At 37.8% G+C, this 17,687-nt stretch overlaps 1 pseudogene; it reads left to right on the top strand.

Moving 5' to 3' along the window:
* Nucleotides 1-1,515: 1,515 nt before the first annotated feature.
* LOC119529911 lies at nucleotides 1,516-2,532 on the top strand (annotated as a pseudogene).
* Nucleotides 2,533-17,687: the final 15,155 nt, after the last annotated feature.

The raw sequence follows: 17,687 nt of genomic DNA, 5'->3' as shown, positions 1-17,687 counted from the left end.
TAGAACAGTATTTCCTTGTTCTCTTATCCTCATTTCCCCTTTCCCAGAAGAAACAATTATAACTTCTAGCTGATTTTGGTTTTGGTATTTTCTGCTATGCTTCTGAATAGTATGCTACTATTTTTATTTCTTGAATTTTTTCCTCTAGTTTTGAACATTATTTATTGACTTCTGATGTTGGAAGATGAGGATTTTAGCTCTCTTTCCTCCACTTTCTTCACAACACACACACACACACACACACACACACCCCTTCTTCTTATCCCCTTACTTCCCAATACTATTAAGTTGTAATTTTGGTAAGAATAGGCAGCTTTATGTTATTATTGCATTATACGCTATTCCAAGATAAACTATGTACATATGCTTCCTTTGTCTACATAATTTTCTGAATTCCTTGAAGATGACTTTTAAAACTTGCTTATTATTAAATGTATTTATTACTGTTTGAACCCCAAGGCCTTCACCTCTTTTCTGAAAATTTTTTGAGAACTTCAATATCTGAAGGTATATGAAAATATCTGCATTCTTCCCTAAAACTTGAATAATGGCTTGGCTGGTTATAGAATTTTAAGTTGGAAATTACTTTCCTTAAGAATTTTGAGGGAATTACGCCATTGATTTCTAGTTTCTTGTTGCTTTTGTGCTGTTTGAAGCTATTTTACTTTATGATTCCTCTGTATATGAAATTTTTTTCTCTCTCTGACATTGTGTTTTATCTTCTCTTTAACCCCCAGCATTCTCAATGATGTGTCCTTATGTAGCTTTAGTTTCATCCACCATGCTGGGCACTCAGATGGTTCTTTCAAGCTAGAAATCCATGTTCTTCAGTTCTGGAAATTCTCTTGAGTTTTTAAATTGATGATTTCCTCCCTTCATTTTCTTTGTCCTCTTTTTTTGGAACCTTGTTATTCAGATATTGCATTCTCAGAATTGGTCCTCCAATTTTTCTTATCTTTTCCTTTGCATTTTCCATCTCTTTTTCATTTTGATCTAGTTTCTAGGAGATTTCATCAACTTTATCTTTCAGCATTTTTATTGCATTATAAATTTCTGTCCAGGTCAGAGCCATGATTTTCTGATTAGCTGGGAAAAAAGTTTAGAATCTTATCCTGGTGGAAGTAGACTACTGGTCTCCTAATGTTCCAGAGTTTGGACCTCAGTGTCCACCTCTGAGGCAGGCACATACATGGTTGATACACAATAAAACACAAAGAAGGATTGGCCACAAGAGCAAGGTGAAAGCAAAGTTAACACAACTGGAGCTAAAAGCCAGAATAGTCTAATAATAAGATTACCTATAAGGTAAATTTACTTAAGATACTCAGCTAGAGCTCCTTTAATTTCTTCTGATTGATTATTTTGGAGACAGATCCTGGGGAAGGATTCAACCTGGAAATTGGGTCAACTTTGAGCAGGGGAAACTTTAGGAGCTGGGAACCTGGTGGGTTATTAGAGTATTAAATGCTTTTACGTGGACGTGCAACTTAAGAATCAGGCGCTAGGGGAAACACCATGGTGAAGTAGGGGGATAAGAGCAGAGGCAACGGGAAGAAAGGCCTGAAACGGAAAGCCGCTTCCGAAGAATCTCAAGAGACTGCAGTCACTAGGGATGGGGCGGTGGAAAGTGGGGTTCAACCCCCGAAAGCGGCTGCCTTCCCTCCAGGCTTCAGCATTTCGGAGATTAAGAATCAGCAGCATCGACACTTAACGTTCACGTGGTGGAAACAGCAGCAGCAGAAGGAAAAGTTGGCAGCCAAGAAAAAACTTGAAAAGGAAAGAGAGGCTCTTGGTGATAAAGTTCCACCAAAGCCTACACCCAAGACCATCGACAATCAGCGAGTACATGATGAAACCGTAGTAGACCCTAATGACGAAGAGGTTGCTTACTTCAACAGACAGACTTCTCCCCAAATTCTCATCAGAACATCAGACAGACCTCATGGGAGAACAGTATGGCTCTGTGAACAGCTCTCTGCAATTATACCAAGCTCACATGTTTATTACAGAAGAGGACTGGCTCTGAAAAAAATTCCACAGTGCATCTCTAGAGATTTCACAGATCTGATCATTATTAATGAAGATCGTAAAACACCAAATGGAATTTTTCTGAGTCACTTGCCACGTGGTCCAACAGCTCATTTTAAAATGAGTGGTGTTGGTCTGCATAAAGAAATCGAGAGAAGAGGCAAGGACCCCAAAGAGCACATTCCTGAAATAATTCTGAATGATTTTAAGACACGCCTGGGCCATTCTATTGGACATATATTTGCATCTCTGTTTCCCCATAATCCTCAGTTTATCAGGAGGCAGGTTGCTACATTGCACAATCAGAGGGATTATGTCTTCTTCAGATTTCACAGATAAATATTCAAGAGTGAAAAGAAAGTAGGAATTCAGGAGTTTGGACCACGTTTTACCTTAAAATTAAGATCTCTTCAGAAAGGAACATTTGATTCTAAATATGGAGAATATTAATGGGTGCATAAGCCCCAGGAAATGGATACAAGTAGAAGAAAACTCCATTTATAAAGTACTGAGGAAATAGTATTGGATTTTGCCAAAAGGACTGTCTTGAATTATTTCTGATAGAAGATCCTTTTCCAAATGGCATTTACAGATTTCGTAAACCTTCTTCCTGGTCCGGACAAATTATAAAGTGTCGTGAGTTGTCACTGTTACACAGCAAATAAAATTAAAAGTCATCTTGCGAAGGGTTTAGAAGTTGTAGTTTAGGCTTCCTAAAACTTAATTCTGTATTTTGGGGTGAGAGTGAATAATTTAAGTTGGAATCAAGAGTCAAACCAACTTTCCCATGTACATTTTCATAGAACATGTGGACTGCAGAGAATTAAAATACTTGGGGTAGATACAGTGTAACTCACTGGTTCTATACCAGACTGATCTTGGAGTCCAATGGGACATAGTTTCTACTCGGTATTTCTTGAATGAATGAATACCAGAGGCTAGAGTTTGGGGAGGTTTTAACATATCTGAAGCTTTCTAGATGGGCAAAAATTTGGATGCAAAATAGTTTACCAAGTTCTTGAAGTTGTAAACTTTTGAAGCTGGGCTTTGATTCCTTTTTTCTTTCTTCTTTTTTTTTTTTTTCCCATCACCCACAGTTGGGTGGGGCACATCTCCATGGAAACACTCAAAGAATTGCAATCTAATTAACACTGATAACATCTGCCCACACAAGATTACATCAAAGATAATGACATTTGGGGGACATAATACATTCAAACTGGCACAACATCCCATGCAATTTTGGGACACACTTAAGCTAACATTTTGTGTTGTTTATCAGAAAATCAAATTTAAGTGGGCATCCTGCAGTTTTTCTGAAAACCATACTCGGTACCATTTATGGAACAGTCCATTCTTTACTCACTAATCTACAGTGTCACTTCTGTGGCAGATTATATTTATCTGTAGATATTTCTGTATTTTCTCTTTGTTCCAATGGCTAGATCTTTCTTAATTATAATAGCTTTATAATAAATCTTGCTATCTAGTTGCTTAAGCCCTCCTACCTGGTTCTTCTTCTTCAGGAGTTTTGGCCAACACCTTTAGACCTGTGTTAAATAACAGCAGTAAAAGTTGACATTCTTGCCTTGTTCTTGACTTCATTGGGGCTGCTTCCAGAGGTTCCTCATCAGGCATATGGCAGCTTTATTGGTTGAGATATATGAATATGTTTCATGCTAAGAAAATATCCATCTAGTTCTTTTTAACAAAGAAGTTTTTAAAATCAAGAATGAATATTAAATTTACTGAATTCCTTTTCAGCATCTTTGGAGATAATTGTTAGAGTTGTCCCTTTCATCAGTTAGTATTATACTATATGATTGAATTACAGTAAGGTGAAATCTTTTATATTTAAATTAATCAGAGCATATTAGTCTTTAAATGTGTTCCTGGATTTTTGTTTGATTATTTAAGATTTTAAAAATTCTATTTATAACTGACTGGGCTATAGTCTTCTTTTTTGAGAAAGAGAGAGCTTCAGTGAAGATAAGTGGGAAGAAGGAGGGATGTGGAGTAAAAGGGGACCTTAGCGTGTGTAACTTAAAAAAAATTAAGTATTGTTTATAATAGAGTGTGGAGTGGAGCTCAGCCACTCCTCCCTCACCCACCCCTCACACACACACATCATGTCCTTTCCCAGAAACTCCTAAGAAAGGTCTTAGAGCAGTTGGAAAATGTCTGATTTTATCCGAAATCCTTATTTTACAAACAAGGAAGCTGAGGCCGAAAAAGACTATGTGGCTTGTCCGAGGTCACAAACACGGCCACTCCTTGCTAACAGCATCTAAAAATTGGAAGGGAGTAGATTCTTGAGGGAAAGCTGGTAGAACTTTAAGTTAGAGAACTTAAAGTTTTTTTTTTTTTTTTTGTGATCATGTTTTCCTTTATTTTTTTTAAATCTTCATTTTATTGAGATATATTCACATACCACGCAGTCATACAAAACAAATCATACATTCGATTGTTCACAGTACCATTACATAGTTGTACATTCATCACCTAAATCAATCCCTGACACCTTCATTAGCACACACACAAAAATAACAAGAATAATAATTAAAGTGAAAAAGAGCAATTGAAGTAAAAAAGAACACTGGGTACCTTTGTCTGTTTGTTTGTTTCCTTCCCCTATTTTTCTACTCATCCATCCATCAACTAGACAAAGTGGAGTGTGGTCCTTATGGCTTTCCCAATCCCATTGTCACCCCTCATAAGCTACATTTTTATACAACTGTCTTCGAGATTCATGGGTTCTGGGTTGCAGTTTGATAGTTTCAGGTATCCACCACCAGCTACTCCAATTCTTTAGAACCTAAAAAGGGTTGTCTAAAGTGTGCATAAGAGTGCCCACCAGAGTGACCTCTCGGCTCCTTTTGGAATCTCTCTGCCACTGAAGCTTATTTCATTTCCTTTCACATCCCCCTTTTGGTCAAGAAGATGTTCTCCATCCCACGATGCTGGGTCTACATTGCTCCCCGGGAGTCATAGTCCACGTTGCCAGGGAGATTCACTCCCTTGGGTGTCTGATCCCATGTAGGGGGGAGGGCAGTGATTTCACCATTCAAGTTGGCTTAGGTAGAGAGAGAGGGCCACATCTGAGCAATAAAGAGGCATTCGGGAGGAGGCTCTTAGGCACAATTATAGGGAGGCCTAGTCTCTCCTTTGCAGCAACAGTCTTCCCAAGGGTAAATCCTGTGGTAGAGGGCTCAACCCATCAAACCACCAGTCCCCTATGTCTGTGGTCATGTTAGCAACCATAGAGGTGGGGTAGGCCAATACCCCTGCATTCTCCACAGGCTTCTCAAGGGGGCTCTACATATTTTTTTCCTTGTTTTTTTTTTTTTTTAACTTTTTTTTTTTAAATCAACTGTATGAAAAATAAAAAGATAAAAAAAAATAATTAAAAAAAAATACAATAAAAGAACATTTCAAAGAGACCATAACAAGGGAGTAAGAAAAAGACAACTAACCTAACTACTTTACTTCTGACATGTTCCTACTCTACCCCAAGAAAGTTACCTAATATAGCAACATTTCTGTGAACTTGTTCCTACTATACCCATCAGAAATTAACAGACCATAGTCATTCCTGGGCATTCCCAGAACGTTAAATTTACCCATGATAGCTTATCTGTTCTTCTTGAATTATTGTTCCCCCTTCCTTAATTGCTCTCTATTGCTAGTTCCCCTACATTCTACATTATAAACCATTTGTTTTACATTTTTCAAAGTTCACATTAGTGGGAGCATATAATATTTCTCTTTTTGTGCCTGGCTTATTTCGCTCAGCATTATGTCTTCAAGATTCATCCATGTTGTCATATGTTTCATGACATCGTTCCTTCTTACTGCCGTGTAGTATTCCATCGTGTGTATATACCACATTTTATTTATCCACTCATCTGCTGAAGGACATTTGGGTTGTTTCCATCTCTTGGCAATTGTGAATAATGCTGCTATGAACATTGGTGTGCAGATATCTGTTCGTGTCACTGCTTTCCGATCTTCCAGGTATATACTGAGAAGTGCAATCACTGGGTCGAATGGTAACTCTATATCTAGTTTTCTAAGGAACTGCCAAACTGACTTCCAGAGTGGCTGAACCATTATACATTCCCACCAACAATGAATAAGAGTTACAATTTCTCCACATCCCCTCCAGAATTTGTAGTTTCCTGTTTGTTTAATGGCAGCCATTCTAATTGGTGTGAGATGGTATCTCATTGTGGTCATAATTTGCATCTCTCTAATAGCTAGTGAAGCTGAACATTTTTTCATGTGTTTCTTGGCCATTTGTATTTCCTCTTCAGAGAACTGTCTTTTCATATCTTTTGCCCATTTTATAATTGGGCTGTCTGTACTATCATCATCGAGTTGTAGGATTTCTTTGTATATGCAAGATATCAGTCTTTTGTCAGATACATGGTTTCCAAAATTTTTTCCCATTGAGTTGGCTGCCTCTTTACCTTTTTGAGAAATTCCTTTGAGGTACAGAAACTTCTAATTGAGGAGTTCCCATTTATCTATTTTTCCTTTTGTTGCTTGTGCTTTGGGTGTAAAGTTTAGGAAGTGTCTGCCTTATACAAGGTCTTGAAGATGTTTTCCTACATTATCTTCTAGGAGTTTTATAGTGCTTTCTTTTATATTGAGATCTTTGGTCTATTTTGAGTTAATTTTTGTGTAGGGTATGAGGTAGGGGTCCTCTTTCATTCTTTTGGATATGGATATCCAACTCTCCCAGCCCCATTTGTTGAAAAGACCATTATGACTCAGTTCAGTGACTTTGGAGGCCTTATCAAAGATCAGTCAGCCATAGATCTGAGGGTCTATCTCTGAATTCTCAATTCGATTCCATTGATCTATATGTTTATCTTTGTGCCAGTACCATGCTGTTTTGGCAACTGTGGCTTTATAATAAGCTTCAAAGTCAGGGAGTGTAAGTCCTCCCATTTTGTTTTTCTTTTTTAGAGTGTCTTTAGCAATTCGAGGCATCTTCCCTTTCCAAATAAATTTGATAGCTAGCTTTTCCAAGTCTGCAAAGTAGGTTGTTGGAATTTTGATTGGGATTGCATTGAATCTGTAGATGAGTATGGGTAGAATTGACATCTTAATGACATTTAGCCTTCCTATCCATGAACATGGAATATTTTTCCATCTTTTAAAGTCCCCTTCTATTTCTTTTAGTAGAGTTATGTAGTTTTCTTTGTATAGGTCTTTTACATCTTTGGTTAAGTTTATTCCTAGGTACTTGATTTTTTTAGTTGTTATTGAAAATGGTATCTTTTTCTTGAGTGTCTCTTCAGTTTGTTCATTTCTAGCATATAGAAACATTACTGACTTATGTGCATTAATCTTGTATCCTGCTACTTTGCTAAATTTGTTTATTAGCTCTAGTAGCTATATCATCGATTTCTCAGGGTTTTCCAGATATAAGATCATATCATCTGCAAACAATGACAGTTTTACTTCTTCTTTTCCACTTTGGATGCCTTTTATTTGTTTGTCTTGTTGGATTGCCCTGGCTAGCACTTCCAGCACAATGTTGAATAACAGTGGTGATAGCGGGCTTCCTTGTCTTGTTCCTGATCTTAGAGGGAAGGCTTTAAGTCTCTCAACATTGAGTACTGTGCTGGCTGTGGGTTTTTCTTATATGCTCTTTATCATGTTGAGGAAGTTTCCTTCAATTCCTACCTTTTGAAGTGTTTTTATCAAAAACGGATGTTGGATTTTGTCGAATGCTTTTTCAGCATCTATTGAGATGATCAGTTGATTTTTCCCTTTCGAATTTTTAATGTGTTGTGATACATTGGTTGATTTTGTTATGTTGAACCATCCTTGCAGGCCTGGAATGAACCCCACTTGGTCATGGTGTATGATTTTTTTAATGTGTCTTTGGATTCGATTTGCAAGTATTTTGTTGAGGATTTTTGCATCTATATTCATTAGGGAGATTGGCCGGTAGTTTTCCTTTTTTGTAGCATCTTTGCCTGGTTTTGGTATTAGATTGATGTTAGCTTCATAAAATGAGTTAGGTGGTGTTCCATTTTCTTCAATGTTTTGAAAGAGTTTGAGTAAGATTGGTGTCAGTTCTTTCTGGAAAGTTTGTTAGAATTCCCCTGTGAAGCCATCTGGCCCTGGGCATTTATTTGTGGGAAGATTTTTGATGACTGATTGGATCTCTTTGCATGTGATGGGTTGGTTGAGGTCTTCTATTTCTTCTCTGGTCAGTCTAGGTTGTTCATATGTTTCCAGGAAATTGTCCGCTTCCTCTACGTTATCCAGTTGCCATACAGTTTTTCATAGTATCCTCTTATAATTTTTTAAATTTCTTCGGGATCTGCAGTTATGTCACCTTTTTAATTCATTATTTTGTTTATATAGTTCTTCTCTCTTTTTGATTTTGTCAGTCTAGCTAGGGGCTTGTCAATCTTGTTGATCTTCTCAAAGAACCAACTTTTGGTGATATTTATCCTCTCTATTGTTTTTTTGTTCTCTGTGTCCTTTATTTCTGCTTTAATCCTGTTATTTCTTTTCTTCTACTTGGTTTAGGATTGGTTTGCTGTTCATTTTCTAGCTTCTTCAGTTGATCTATTAGTTCTTTGATTTTGGCTCTTTCTTCCTTTTTAATATATGCATTTAGTGCTATAAATTTCCCCCTCAGTACCACTTTTGCTGCATTCCATAGGTTTTGGTATGTTGTATTCTCATTTTCATTCATTTCTATATATTTAGCAATTTCTCTTGCTATTTCTTCTTTAACCCACTGATTGTTTAGGAGTGTGTTGTTTAACCTCCAGGTATTTATGAATTTTCTAAGTCTCTGATGGTTATTGACTTCTAATTGTATTCCATTGTGGTCAGAGAATGTGCTTTGAATAATTTCAATCTTTTTAAATTTATTGAGCCTTGTTTTATGTCCCAGCATATGATCTATCCTGGAGAAAGTTCCGTGAGCACTAGAGAAGTATGTGTATCCTATTGATTTGGGATGTAATGTTCTATATATGTCTGTTGAATCTAATTCCTTTATCAGATTGTTTAGGTTTTCAGTTTCCTTATTGGTCTTCTGTCTGGTTGATCTATCTATAAGAGAGAGTGATGTGTTGAAGTCTCCCACAATTATTGTGGAAACATCAATTGCTTCCTTTAGTTTTGCCAGTGTTTGTCTCATGTATTTTGTGGCATCTTGATTGGGTGCATAAACATTTATGGTTAGTTATTTCTTCTTGTTGAATTGCCCCTTTTATTAGTATGTATTGGCCGCCTTTGTCTCTCAAAACATCCCTGCATTTAAAGTCTATTTTATCTGAGATTAATATTGCTACACCTGCTTTCTTTTGGCTGTAGCTTGCATGAAATATTTTTTTCCATCCTTTCACTTTCAATTTCTTTGTGTCCCTGTGTCTAAGATGAGTCTCTTGTATGCAGCATATTGATGGTTCATTTTTTTTAATCCACTCTGCAAATCTATATCTTTTAATTGGAGAGTTTAATCCATTTACATTCAACGTTATAACCATGAAGGAATTTCTTGAATCAGCCTTCTTATCCTTTGGTTTATGTTTGTCATATATATTTTTCCCCTCTCTCTATTAATATCCTTTAATGTACCCATACCAAATCTCTTTAGTACTGAACCTTTCTCCAAGTCTCTCTGTCCTTTCTTTGTTTCTCTGTCTGTAGGGCTCCCTTTAGTATCTCCAGTACGGCAGGTCTCTTGTTAGCAAATTCTCTCAGCATTTGTTTGTCTGTGAAAAATTTAAGCTCTCCCTCAAATTTGAAGGGGAGCTTTGCTGGATAAAGTATTCTTGGCTGGAAATTCCTCTCACTCAGAATTTTAAATATATTGTGCCACTGCCTTCTCGCTTCCTTGGTGGCCACTGAGTAGTCAGTACTTAGTCTTATGCTGTTTCCTTTGTATGTGGTGAATTGCTTTTCTTCTGCTGCTTTCAGAATTTGCTCCTTCTCTTCCGTGTTTGACAGTGTGATCAGAATATGTCTCGGAGTGGGTTTATTTGGATTTATTCTATTTGGAGTTTGCTGGGCATTTATGATTTGTGTATTTATGTTGTTTAGAAGATTTGGGAAGTTTTCCCCAACAATTTCTTTGAATACTCTTCCTAGACCTTTACCCTTTTCTTCCCCTTCTGGAACACCAATGAGTCTTATATTCGGATGTTTTATATTATCTATCATATCCGTGAGGTCCATTTCGATTTTTTCAATTTTTTCCCCATTCTTTTTTTTGTGCTTTCATTTTCCATTCTGTCATCTTCCAGGTCACTGATTCATTGTTCAACTTCCTCTAGTCTTGTTCTATGAGTATCCAGAATCTTTTTAATTTGGTCAACAGTTTCTTTAATTTCCATAAGATCATCTGTTTTTTTATTTAGTCTTGCAATGTCTTCTTTATGCTCTTCTAGGGTCTTCTTGATATCCTTTGTATCCCATACTATGGTGTCATTGTTCATTGTTAGTTCTTTAATTAGTTGCTGTATGTACTGTGTCTCTTCTGATCTTTTGATTTGGGTGCTTGGGCTTGGGTTATCCATATCGTCTGGTTTTTTCATATGCTTTATAATTTTCTGTTGTTTTTGGCCTCTTGGCATTTGCTGAACTTGATAGGGTTCTTTTAGGATTTGTAGACCAATTGAAGTCCTTATTTCTAATTTATCAGTTCTACAGCTTCGTGGAGTACACTACTCTAACTAACCAGCAGGTGGCGTCCATGAGCCACCTGTTCTCCACAAGCCAGTTCTCCCCTGCTTTGCCTTTGTGGTGAGTGGGGGAGTGAGTCTTGTGGGGCCAATTGGTGTACCAAGCTTGCGTGTGTAGTTGGTGTTTCCCACCCTGTATATGGGGCGTGTGTCTGGGCAGTCAGGGAGGGGTGGTGGCTCTAACAATCAAATCTCCCTGGTATTCCTGGAGTTTTAAAGCTGCTGCAATAGTCTAATCCTTCAGTTCAGTCCTGCCACAGTTTGTCTCTGCCACTGACCCACAAGTCCTTGGTTTTGGCGTATGGCTCCTGAGACTTGCTAGTGGGTCCTTCTTCCAGGCCATGCACCCCCTGGTCCTCTGTTGAGGGATGACTGAATATGTCACAGGTGAGACACTCCCTTCAGGGTGGTTCTGGGCTGGGAGGCTCCCAGTCTGCTGAAATGATGGCTGAATGCGGCTGTGTTAATTCACACTGCTCCACCTTCCCAACTCTGGGACAATCAACTGAGGTTGCAGGGAAGGCTAATGTCCACGCCCAGTTTTGTGGTGTGTGCCTGTTATTTGAAGCACTTCCGTCACACTGGGTTGTCTGGGGCAGCTCTGGGCTATGGAGCTGGCGATGGGCAGGAGTGTTTCCTGTCCACCAGGATGATGGCTGTGAGCGGACACCCCCTTTTTCTTGGGAAGTTGTGGTGTTTAGTGAATTTTCCCAGCCACTGGATTATTGCCTTTTGTCTCAGAGCTCTCTTAGTTCTGCTCTTGTCTTGACCTGCCCAAATTGCAAGTCTTTGAAGCTTTCTGTATTGGGCTTCTTAGAGTAATTGTTTTAGAAACAGAAAATAAAAAGTGAAAAAAAAAAAAAAAGCCCTCCTCCCAGATCTAATGGGTTATTGAAATGCTAAGAGGCAAAGCAATTAGGGCCATTAAGGAAAGATCCAGGGGACAGAGAGATCAGTTTTTCTTCGGGATTTGCATATGAGCCTCAGGGCCTGAGCTCTGCCCTTCCTCTTTCTATGTTCACCAGAACTCCAAAAATCCTCCGCTTTTATTTTGGAGTTTTTCTTTGCTGTTTTTTTCTGTGTCTGTCTCCTCTCTGCTGGGCTGGCTGCTCTCAGATTCTCTGGTGTCTGGTCTTAGTCTATCTATGGTTGGAGTTTGGATCAGTAGAATGAGTTTCCGATAAGGGCTGCCACTGCAGTTCTCCCTTCTCCTTCCCAGCGTTGACGGTCCCTCCTCCCACGGGATTGAGTCTGGCAGGGAGGGGCGTGGGTCCCTTGGCCGCAAAAACTTACAGATTTCGCTGATCTCAGCAGTTCGACGTGTTCATGAGTATTGTATGAAGTATGCACAAAGTCAAATTGCTCTGTGGTGTCCAGTCCACGCAGTTCCTGGCTTTCTACCTACTTTCCTGGAGGAGTAACTAAAACATACAGCTCACCAATCCGCCATCTTGCCCCGCCTCTTTGATTCCTTTTTTCTTGTTACTTTGAACCTTATCACATGGCACTGTAGTACTCTATTCAGGCACTGTCTCATGTTCTGAAGGTTTGTTTACACCTTCTAGAGGAGTTCATATGTTCAGTGTTTTCTCTCTACTACTATCTTTGTTAGGAGAGTCAGCTATAATGAAGTAACTGACTTTAAGGTATACCTTGATAATATTCCTAACAAAGGAGTTTATTTTAAAAGTATTAAAACAGAGCTAACCTGTAAATAATTCATAGATAGAAACTAGAACTTAGCCTTCTGACCTCAGATGAATAAAAATACAATGGTAGGTTTGCAACTTTCCTTTAATTAGTAGTCTTGCATATGTATGACATAAGGTTATGTGAGAAGAGTTTTACAGACACCCACACTGATAACTTATCACCTTAATGACAGTGGGAAAACTGCCATTTATCATAGCTGTTCAAAACAGGTATGTGCCTAAGTATATTTAATACCAATAAATAAACAAAAAACAATTCTTATACCAAGTATTTTATTGTATGCTGTTGCCAGCATATATAAAATAATTACCCATGTGAAATAAAAACTCATGAAAATTCAGAGAGGTAGATGTTAAGGACTGACAAAAGTAGAAATTTGTATAGTAAGGCATGTGTTGCAGGGATAAGCTTGTGTACAGGCTTCAAATTTAGCCCTCCTTTGAATATTCACTGGTTCGTGATAAGTGGTTTAGAAAACCTGACATGGAAACAGAAAAAGTGAATTAGGCTAAAGTATTAAAGAACAATAGTTCTAAAAATTTCTCACAAATGTTTAACCAGTTATCCTTGTTTTTGTATCTCTGTCTTATAAATTGCCCATGTCGTTTGCCAACTTTAAGGGAAATTATTCTGAAGGTCAGTTTGTAAAGTGATTTCATCTAAACTGATCCTGTTTCCTTATCTGTATTAAAAAAAAAAAAAAACAAAAAAAAACAGGAAAAAAATAAACCTAATACCCATATCACAGGGTTTCCAGGAAAGAATGAGAAATGGCATGGAAGATCAAATGTAATTTTCTCTTAATTTTTACAATCACTCTGAAGTATGTATCATTCCTGTCCTGTACATGAAGAAACAGATTAATTTGCGGGATCATTGTCGAAATATACTCCATAAATATCTCTTAAGAAAAATTTGAATATACCTAGAAAAATGAGCGAGAATATTTAGGAGAGCAGTTCAGCAATATCTAACAAAGTAGAAGATGCAGCTGCACTTTTATTTACCTATATAAACCTATACACAAAGAGAAACCATGTATTTAAGGATATTGACTGCAGTGGTATTTTAACAGCAGAGACTGTAATCAGCTTAAATGTAACTCAATAGGGGAATGGATAAATGAAGGCTTATACATTTGATATGGCACATTATTTGGCAGTTAAAATAACTGAATGATCTACCTGGATCCACAGTTCTTGAAAATGATTCAATAATAATAGGCCTTAAAAATCAATAGTTATATTTTATAACCGTAAAATACAATAAATATATGTAGTAAAAAGTAAAACCTTGGGTAAATCAACTTCAGGATAAATTGTTTATAAGGAAAAGTAGAAAGGGGAACTCATTTCTTTTAAAAAATTAACAAGGGAAAGCATTTAATTTAGGATGGTGGATATATGGTTCATCTTCGTGCTTATCTGAGATGTTTCAAAACAATGTTCAAGAGGCATGAAGAGAATGAATATTATGGTGAAAAAACATGAAAAATGTTTAACCTCACTTAGAATATTTAAATCAGTACAAATTACAAGGTTGGCAGAAAATAGTAGCAAATACTGTAAGGTTTGCTTGGCAAGGGCTTAATGTAAAGAGCACTGATGCTACTGGTAGAAGAGCAAAGTATAGTCTTAGCAATAGTTATCAAATGTTACTAAAATTTTAAAATGTGCATTCCTTATTGACTAATTTTACTTCTAAAAATTTATCTTAAGGAAATAATTAGGGAAGGCAAGTACCAGTTTGTCTCAATGTAGCCTCAAATTTGTAAATTTAAATATTTAGTGAAGTATGATTAAATTGTGGCACAACCATTCAAAATCTTGTTTACAAACAATACTTAATTAAATCGGAAGGTCTATAAGTGAAAAAAGCAGAATGGAGAACAGCATATACTATGATCCTCATTTTTTACAAATGAAAATATTTTTTTCCCTTAAAAGGAAAAAAAAAAAGAAAGAATCAGGCACTAAAGACTAAAGTCCCCCCAGCCCTTGCCCCCAGTTTCAGAGACATTGTTGGAGATTAACTCTAATTACTGAACCTCAGTAATATATTGTCCCAGTTATTTCAATTTATGTTTTCCCTCCTCATATTTCTTCTATAATATAGTGGCTCACTAAAGTGATGGAGTTCATCAGCCAATAAAATGAAACAGGTTTGTAGATCCCAAGGAAACAGCTAGGTAAATATTTACACTTGCAACTGAATTTTCTAAGTGGAGTAAGTTCCTGATCTTTGTGGATGCTTCAACTTCTTGCTAACAGATCATCTAGCATGTTGCTGAGACGTGAAAACAAGCAGATGCTTAGTTCCTAAGAAGGAGCCTTGCTGCTGGGCCTCCTGCCAGTTATGTGCCTGATGGGTCATGTCTCGACCTCTGGATTTAAGTCCCATGTCTCTCTCTTATTTATTTATTTTTCTTTCTGAAAGCCTCGGGGATTTGAACTGTTTCTATTCCTTGGTTCCTTTCCCTCCCAGAACTGGCTGCTGGATAGGATGCTATCTTCCCATCTCCTTCTTTTCTCACTGTCACCAAAAATAAGCACACAGTCTCTTTTTATTTAAAGATTTTACTGCTGATCGATTCTTGGGGATCAGCCTACCCAGCCCTCTATAAAGGGTTAAGGGGCTCAGACTACAATTTGTAATAAACTCAGTGGCTTATCTCTAGTTAGAAGATTAACGAACAGCATGTAGAGTAGTGTTTGCTAAATGAATGAAAGCATTTATAAAACTTATGTTACTGATCTTTAAAGCTTTTTACCATAGGCTTCCTACCAGTTATCTTCTATACCTTTCCTTAAAACCTCTTTGACTTGAGACCCTGACAATCTGACTGCTTCCCCTGGTCCATGTCTTCCTGTCTTGTTGGGTTTGCTAGTAACATATTCTCTAGAGCATGTTTCTCAAGCTTTAGCATGCCTAAGAGTCACCTGGAGGGCTTGTAGAAGTACACATTCCTCGGCCCTACCCCTAAAGATCCAGATTTAGTAGTTCTGGGATGATATTTATGCTGCTGGGCCAAGGGCTACACTGTGAAGAGCCTTGGTCTAGATCATTAAGAAGAGTGGCCATAGGGGTGGGTAGACACAAGTGCCCACACCAACTTTCTAAGCTACTGTTTGGGTCCAACTTTCCCAAAATTCACATGACTCCAATGGAACCTGTTTATGGTCCAAATGTATACAGTTTAGTCAAACTCTTATTTCCCTTAATGAAGGAAAGGGAACAATCTGTATAGGCACCAAGCTAGGCCCAATCACATATTAATTTCATTTAATGTTCAAACAAACTTATGGTATAGATACTGCTGGTCTTATTTCAGAGAGAAGTTCAGTAACTGATCCAGTATCATCAAATTAGTAATCAAGGAACCAAAATGTAAGCCAGGGGCTGTACGTTATCACCCCACAGTGCCTGCCCTCCTGCACGAAAGATCATTTGCGTTGTGTGGGTCTTCTGTAGGAGGTTTCCTTCCAGCTCTGAGGAACACCTATAAGGACAGCAGTAATTGATATGCCCTCAACCTGAAGAATAACCTCACTTTCCTTTACTCAGGTAAAGAGCTCTGCTTTCCTCCCAGGCGTCTCTATGATTCACTCACTGGCCTTCTGTCCCCATGAAAGTGCTCTGTGGAATTACTGATTGGCAATGTCAGAAATAACACACTGCAAAAAAAAATAGCCATAGACAATTTCTACTGATGGAAGAAAGTGGGTTTCTAATAGTCTTAAGAGAGAAATTAAGTTTAAGTCTAAGGAAAATCAGGAGATAGATCTAATGAAGTGTGGCTTATTTGACTTCTTCCTTGCAATTCTTTCATTTCCTTTATAATTGATGATACTTTGAGTATAAATTTATATTTATGTATAAAATACAAGTGGATGATTGCTATTATTTTGTTATAGCAGAGTAATATGCAAACAAGTATGAGATTATTGCAACCATTTAAAGCTGCATGAATCACTCACTGTTGATTTGAGGCTTGTCTGTGTCCTGAGATGGTAGGCTTTGGGCTTTCGGTTTCTAGGCATTGAACATGGGGGAGTGGGGAGGCCTTGTGGTTACCAGCTCTTTTACCTGCCAGGAGAACTTTGCTATTTTTGATTCACAGAGACAAATAACCTCTTCACAATGTTCTCTGCTGCAGCCATTACAGGAAGTCCTGAATAAGGATACTATTCAATCACCTTGCTCATCGCTATCTTCCAAATATTCTCCTTCCCTTTCTCCACAGTTTTTTGGATCAGGCAGAAATTTTATAGGACTCTCATCATCATGAATTATTGCCACATTGTGGAGTCAAAAAAGGCTGTGGTTCAGGGGTCTGAAGACCTGAGCTTTTCTAGTCTTAATGATGTTATGTATTTAGCTATAGGACAGTGGACAAGTCACTTCTCTTCACTGTGTCTCAGTTTTGATACCTATAAGGTGAGGGAGTTGTACTAAGTTACTTCTAATATTTAAAGTTTCATGAAACTAAGACTGTTAGAAATTTAAATTCAAACCATCCATTCCATTGATGATGACTTCCAGGTAAATGCCTAAAAGACTTTTTCTTAGACTGTTGGCAGTTCATCAGCTCTCCACACCAAACTTTTCAAAAACCTTTTGGGTAATTGACTGAGGTGTTCTGGCCTGCCCTTTAATTGTTAAGTGTTTGGGCAGGATAATGCAATAATGGGCAAATCTGTTCTAATGTTTCTCACTTAAAAGCATTGCTTTCAGCATATGAAAACTTTGCCATTTGCCAGTGGTGAGAAAAAGATGTCAGTGCTTTCAAGTAATTTCTTCCAGTCAAAATCTAAAGCTTCAGGAAGTTAGACCACAGACCAACTCAGTGACTCAGGCATTTAGGTATCACTTCCTGAAGAGGATCTGTATATGGAGCAGAGAAAATTGAGTATAGCTGAACAACCCAAGGAAACCACATGTCTAACTTCTATCTTTCCATGAGATCAGAAAAGCTCTTAGGACTTTTCATTTTTCTCAGCCAATGCAAACATGGACATTAGATGAATGATCGCTGTTTGAAGAGATGCTTCCAGGCCATCCATGAATGTGATGTGCACAATGCGGGCATCCCAGATTCTGGAAATCCAGATGCTACTGCTGTGACCTCCCTGGACTTCTGTTCTGCAACAGGCATCCTGGTGGGGGGCAGGACAGTCCAGCCCAAATGGAAAACCTTCTAGTGTCTAGGTCAGTTTAACCCTAAAA

This window comes from Choloepus didactylus, chromosome 3 (genome assembly GCF_015220235.1).
Source record: "Choloepus didactylus isolate mChoDid1 chromosome 3, mChoDid1.pri, whole genome shotgun sequence".
In the NCBI taxonomy this organism is placed as follows: domain Eukaryota; kingdom Metazoa; phylum Chordata; class Mammalia; order Pilosa; family Megalonychidae; genus Choloepus; species Choloepus didactylus.
The sequence above is the reverse complement of the archived record's forward strand: the minus strand, read 5'-3'. Positions and strand labels throughout refer to the sequence as shown.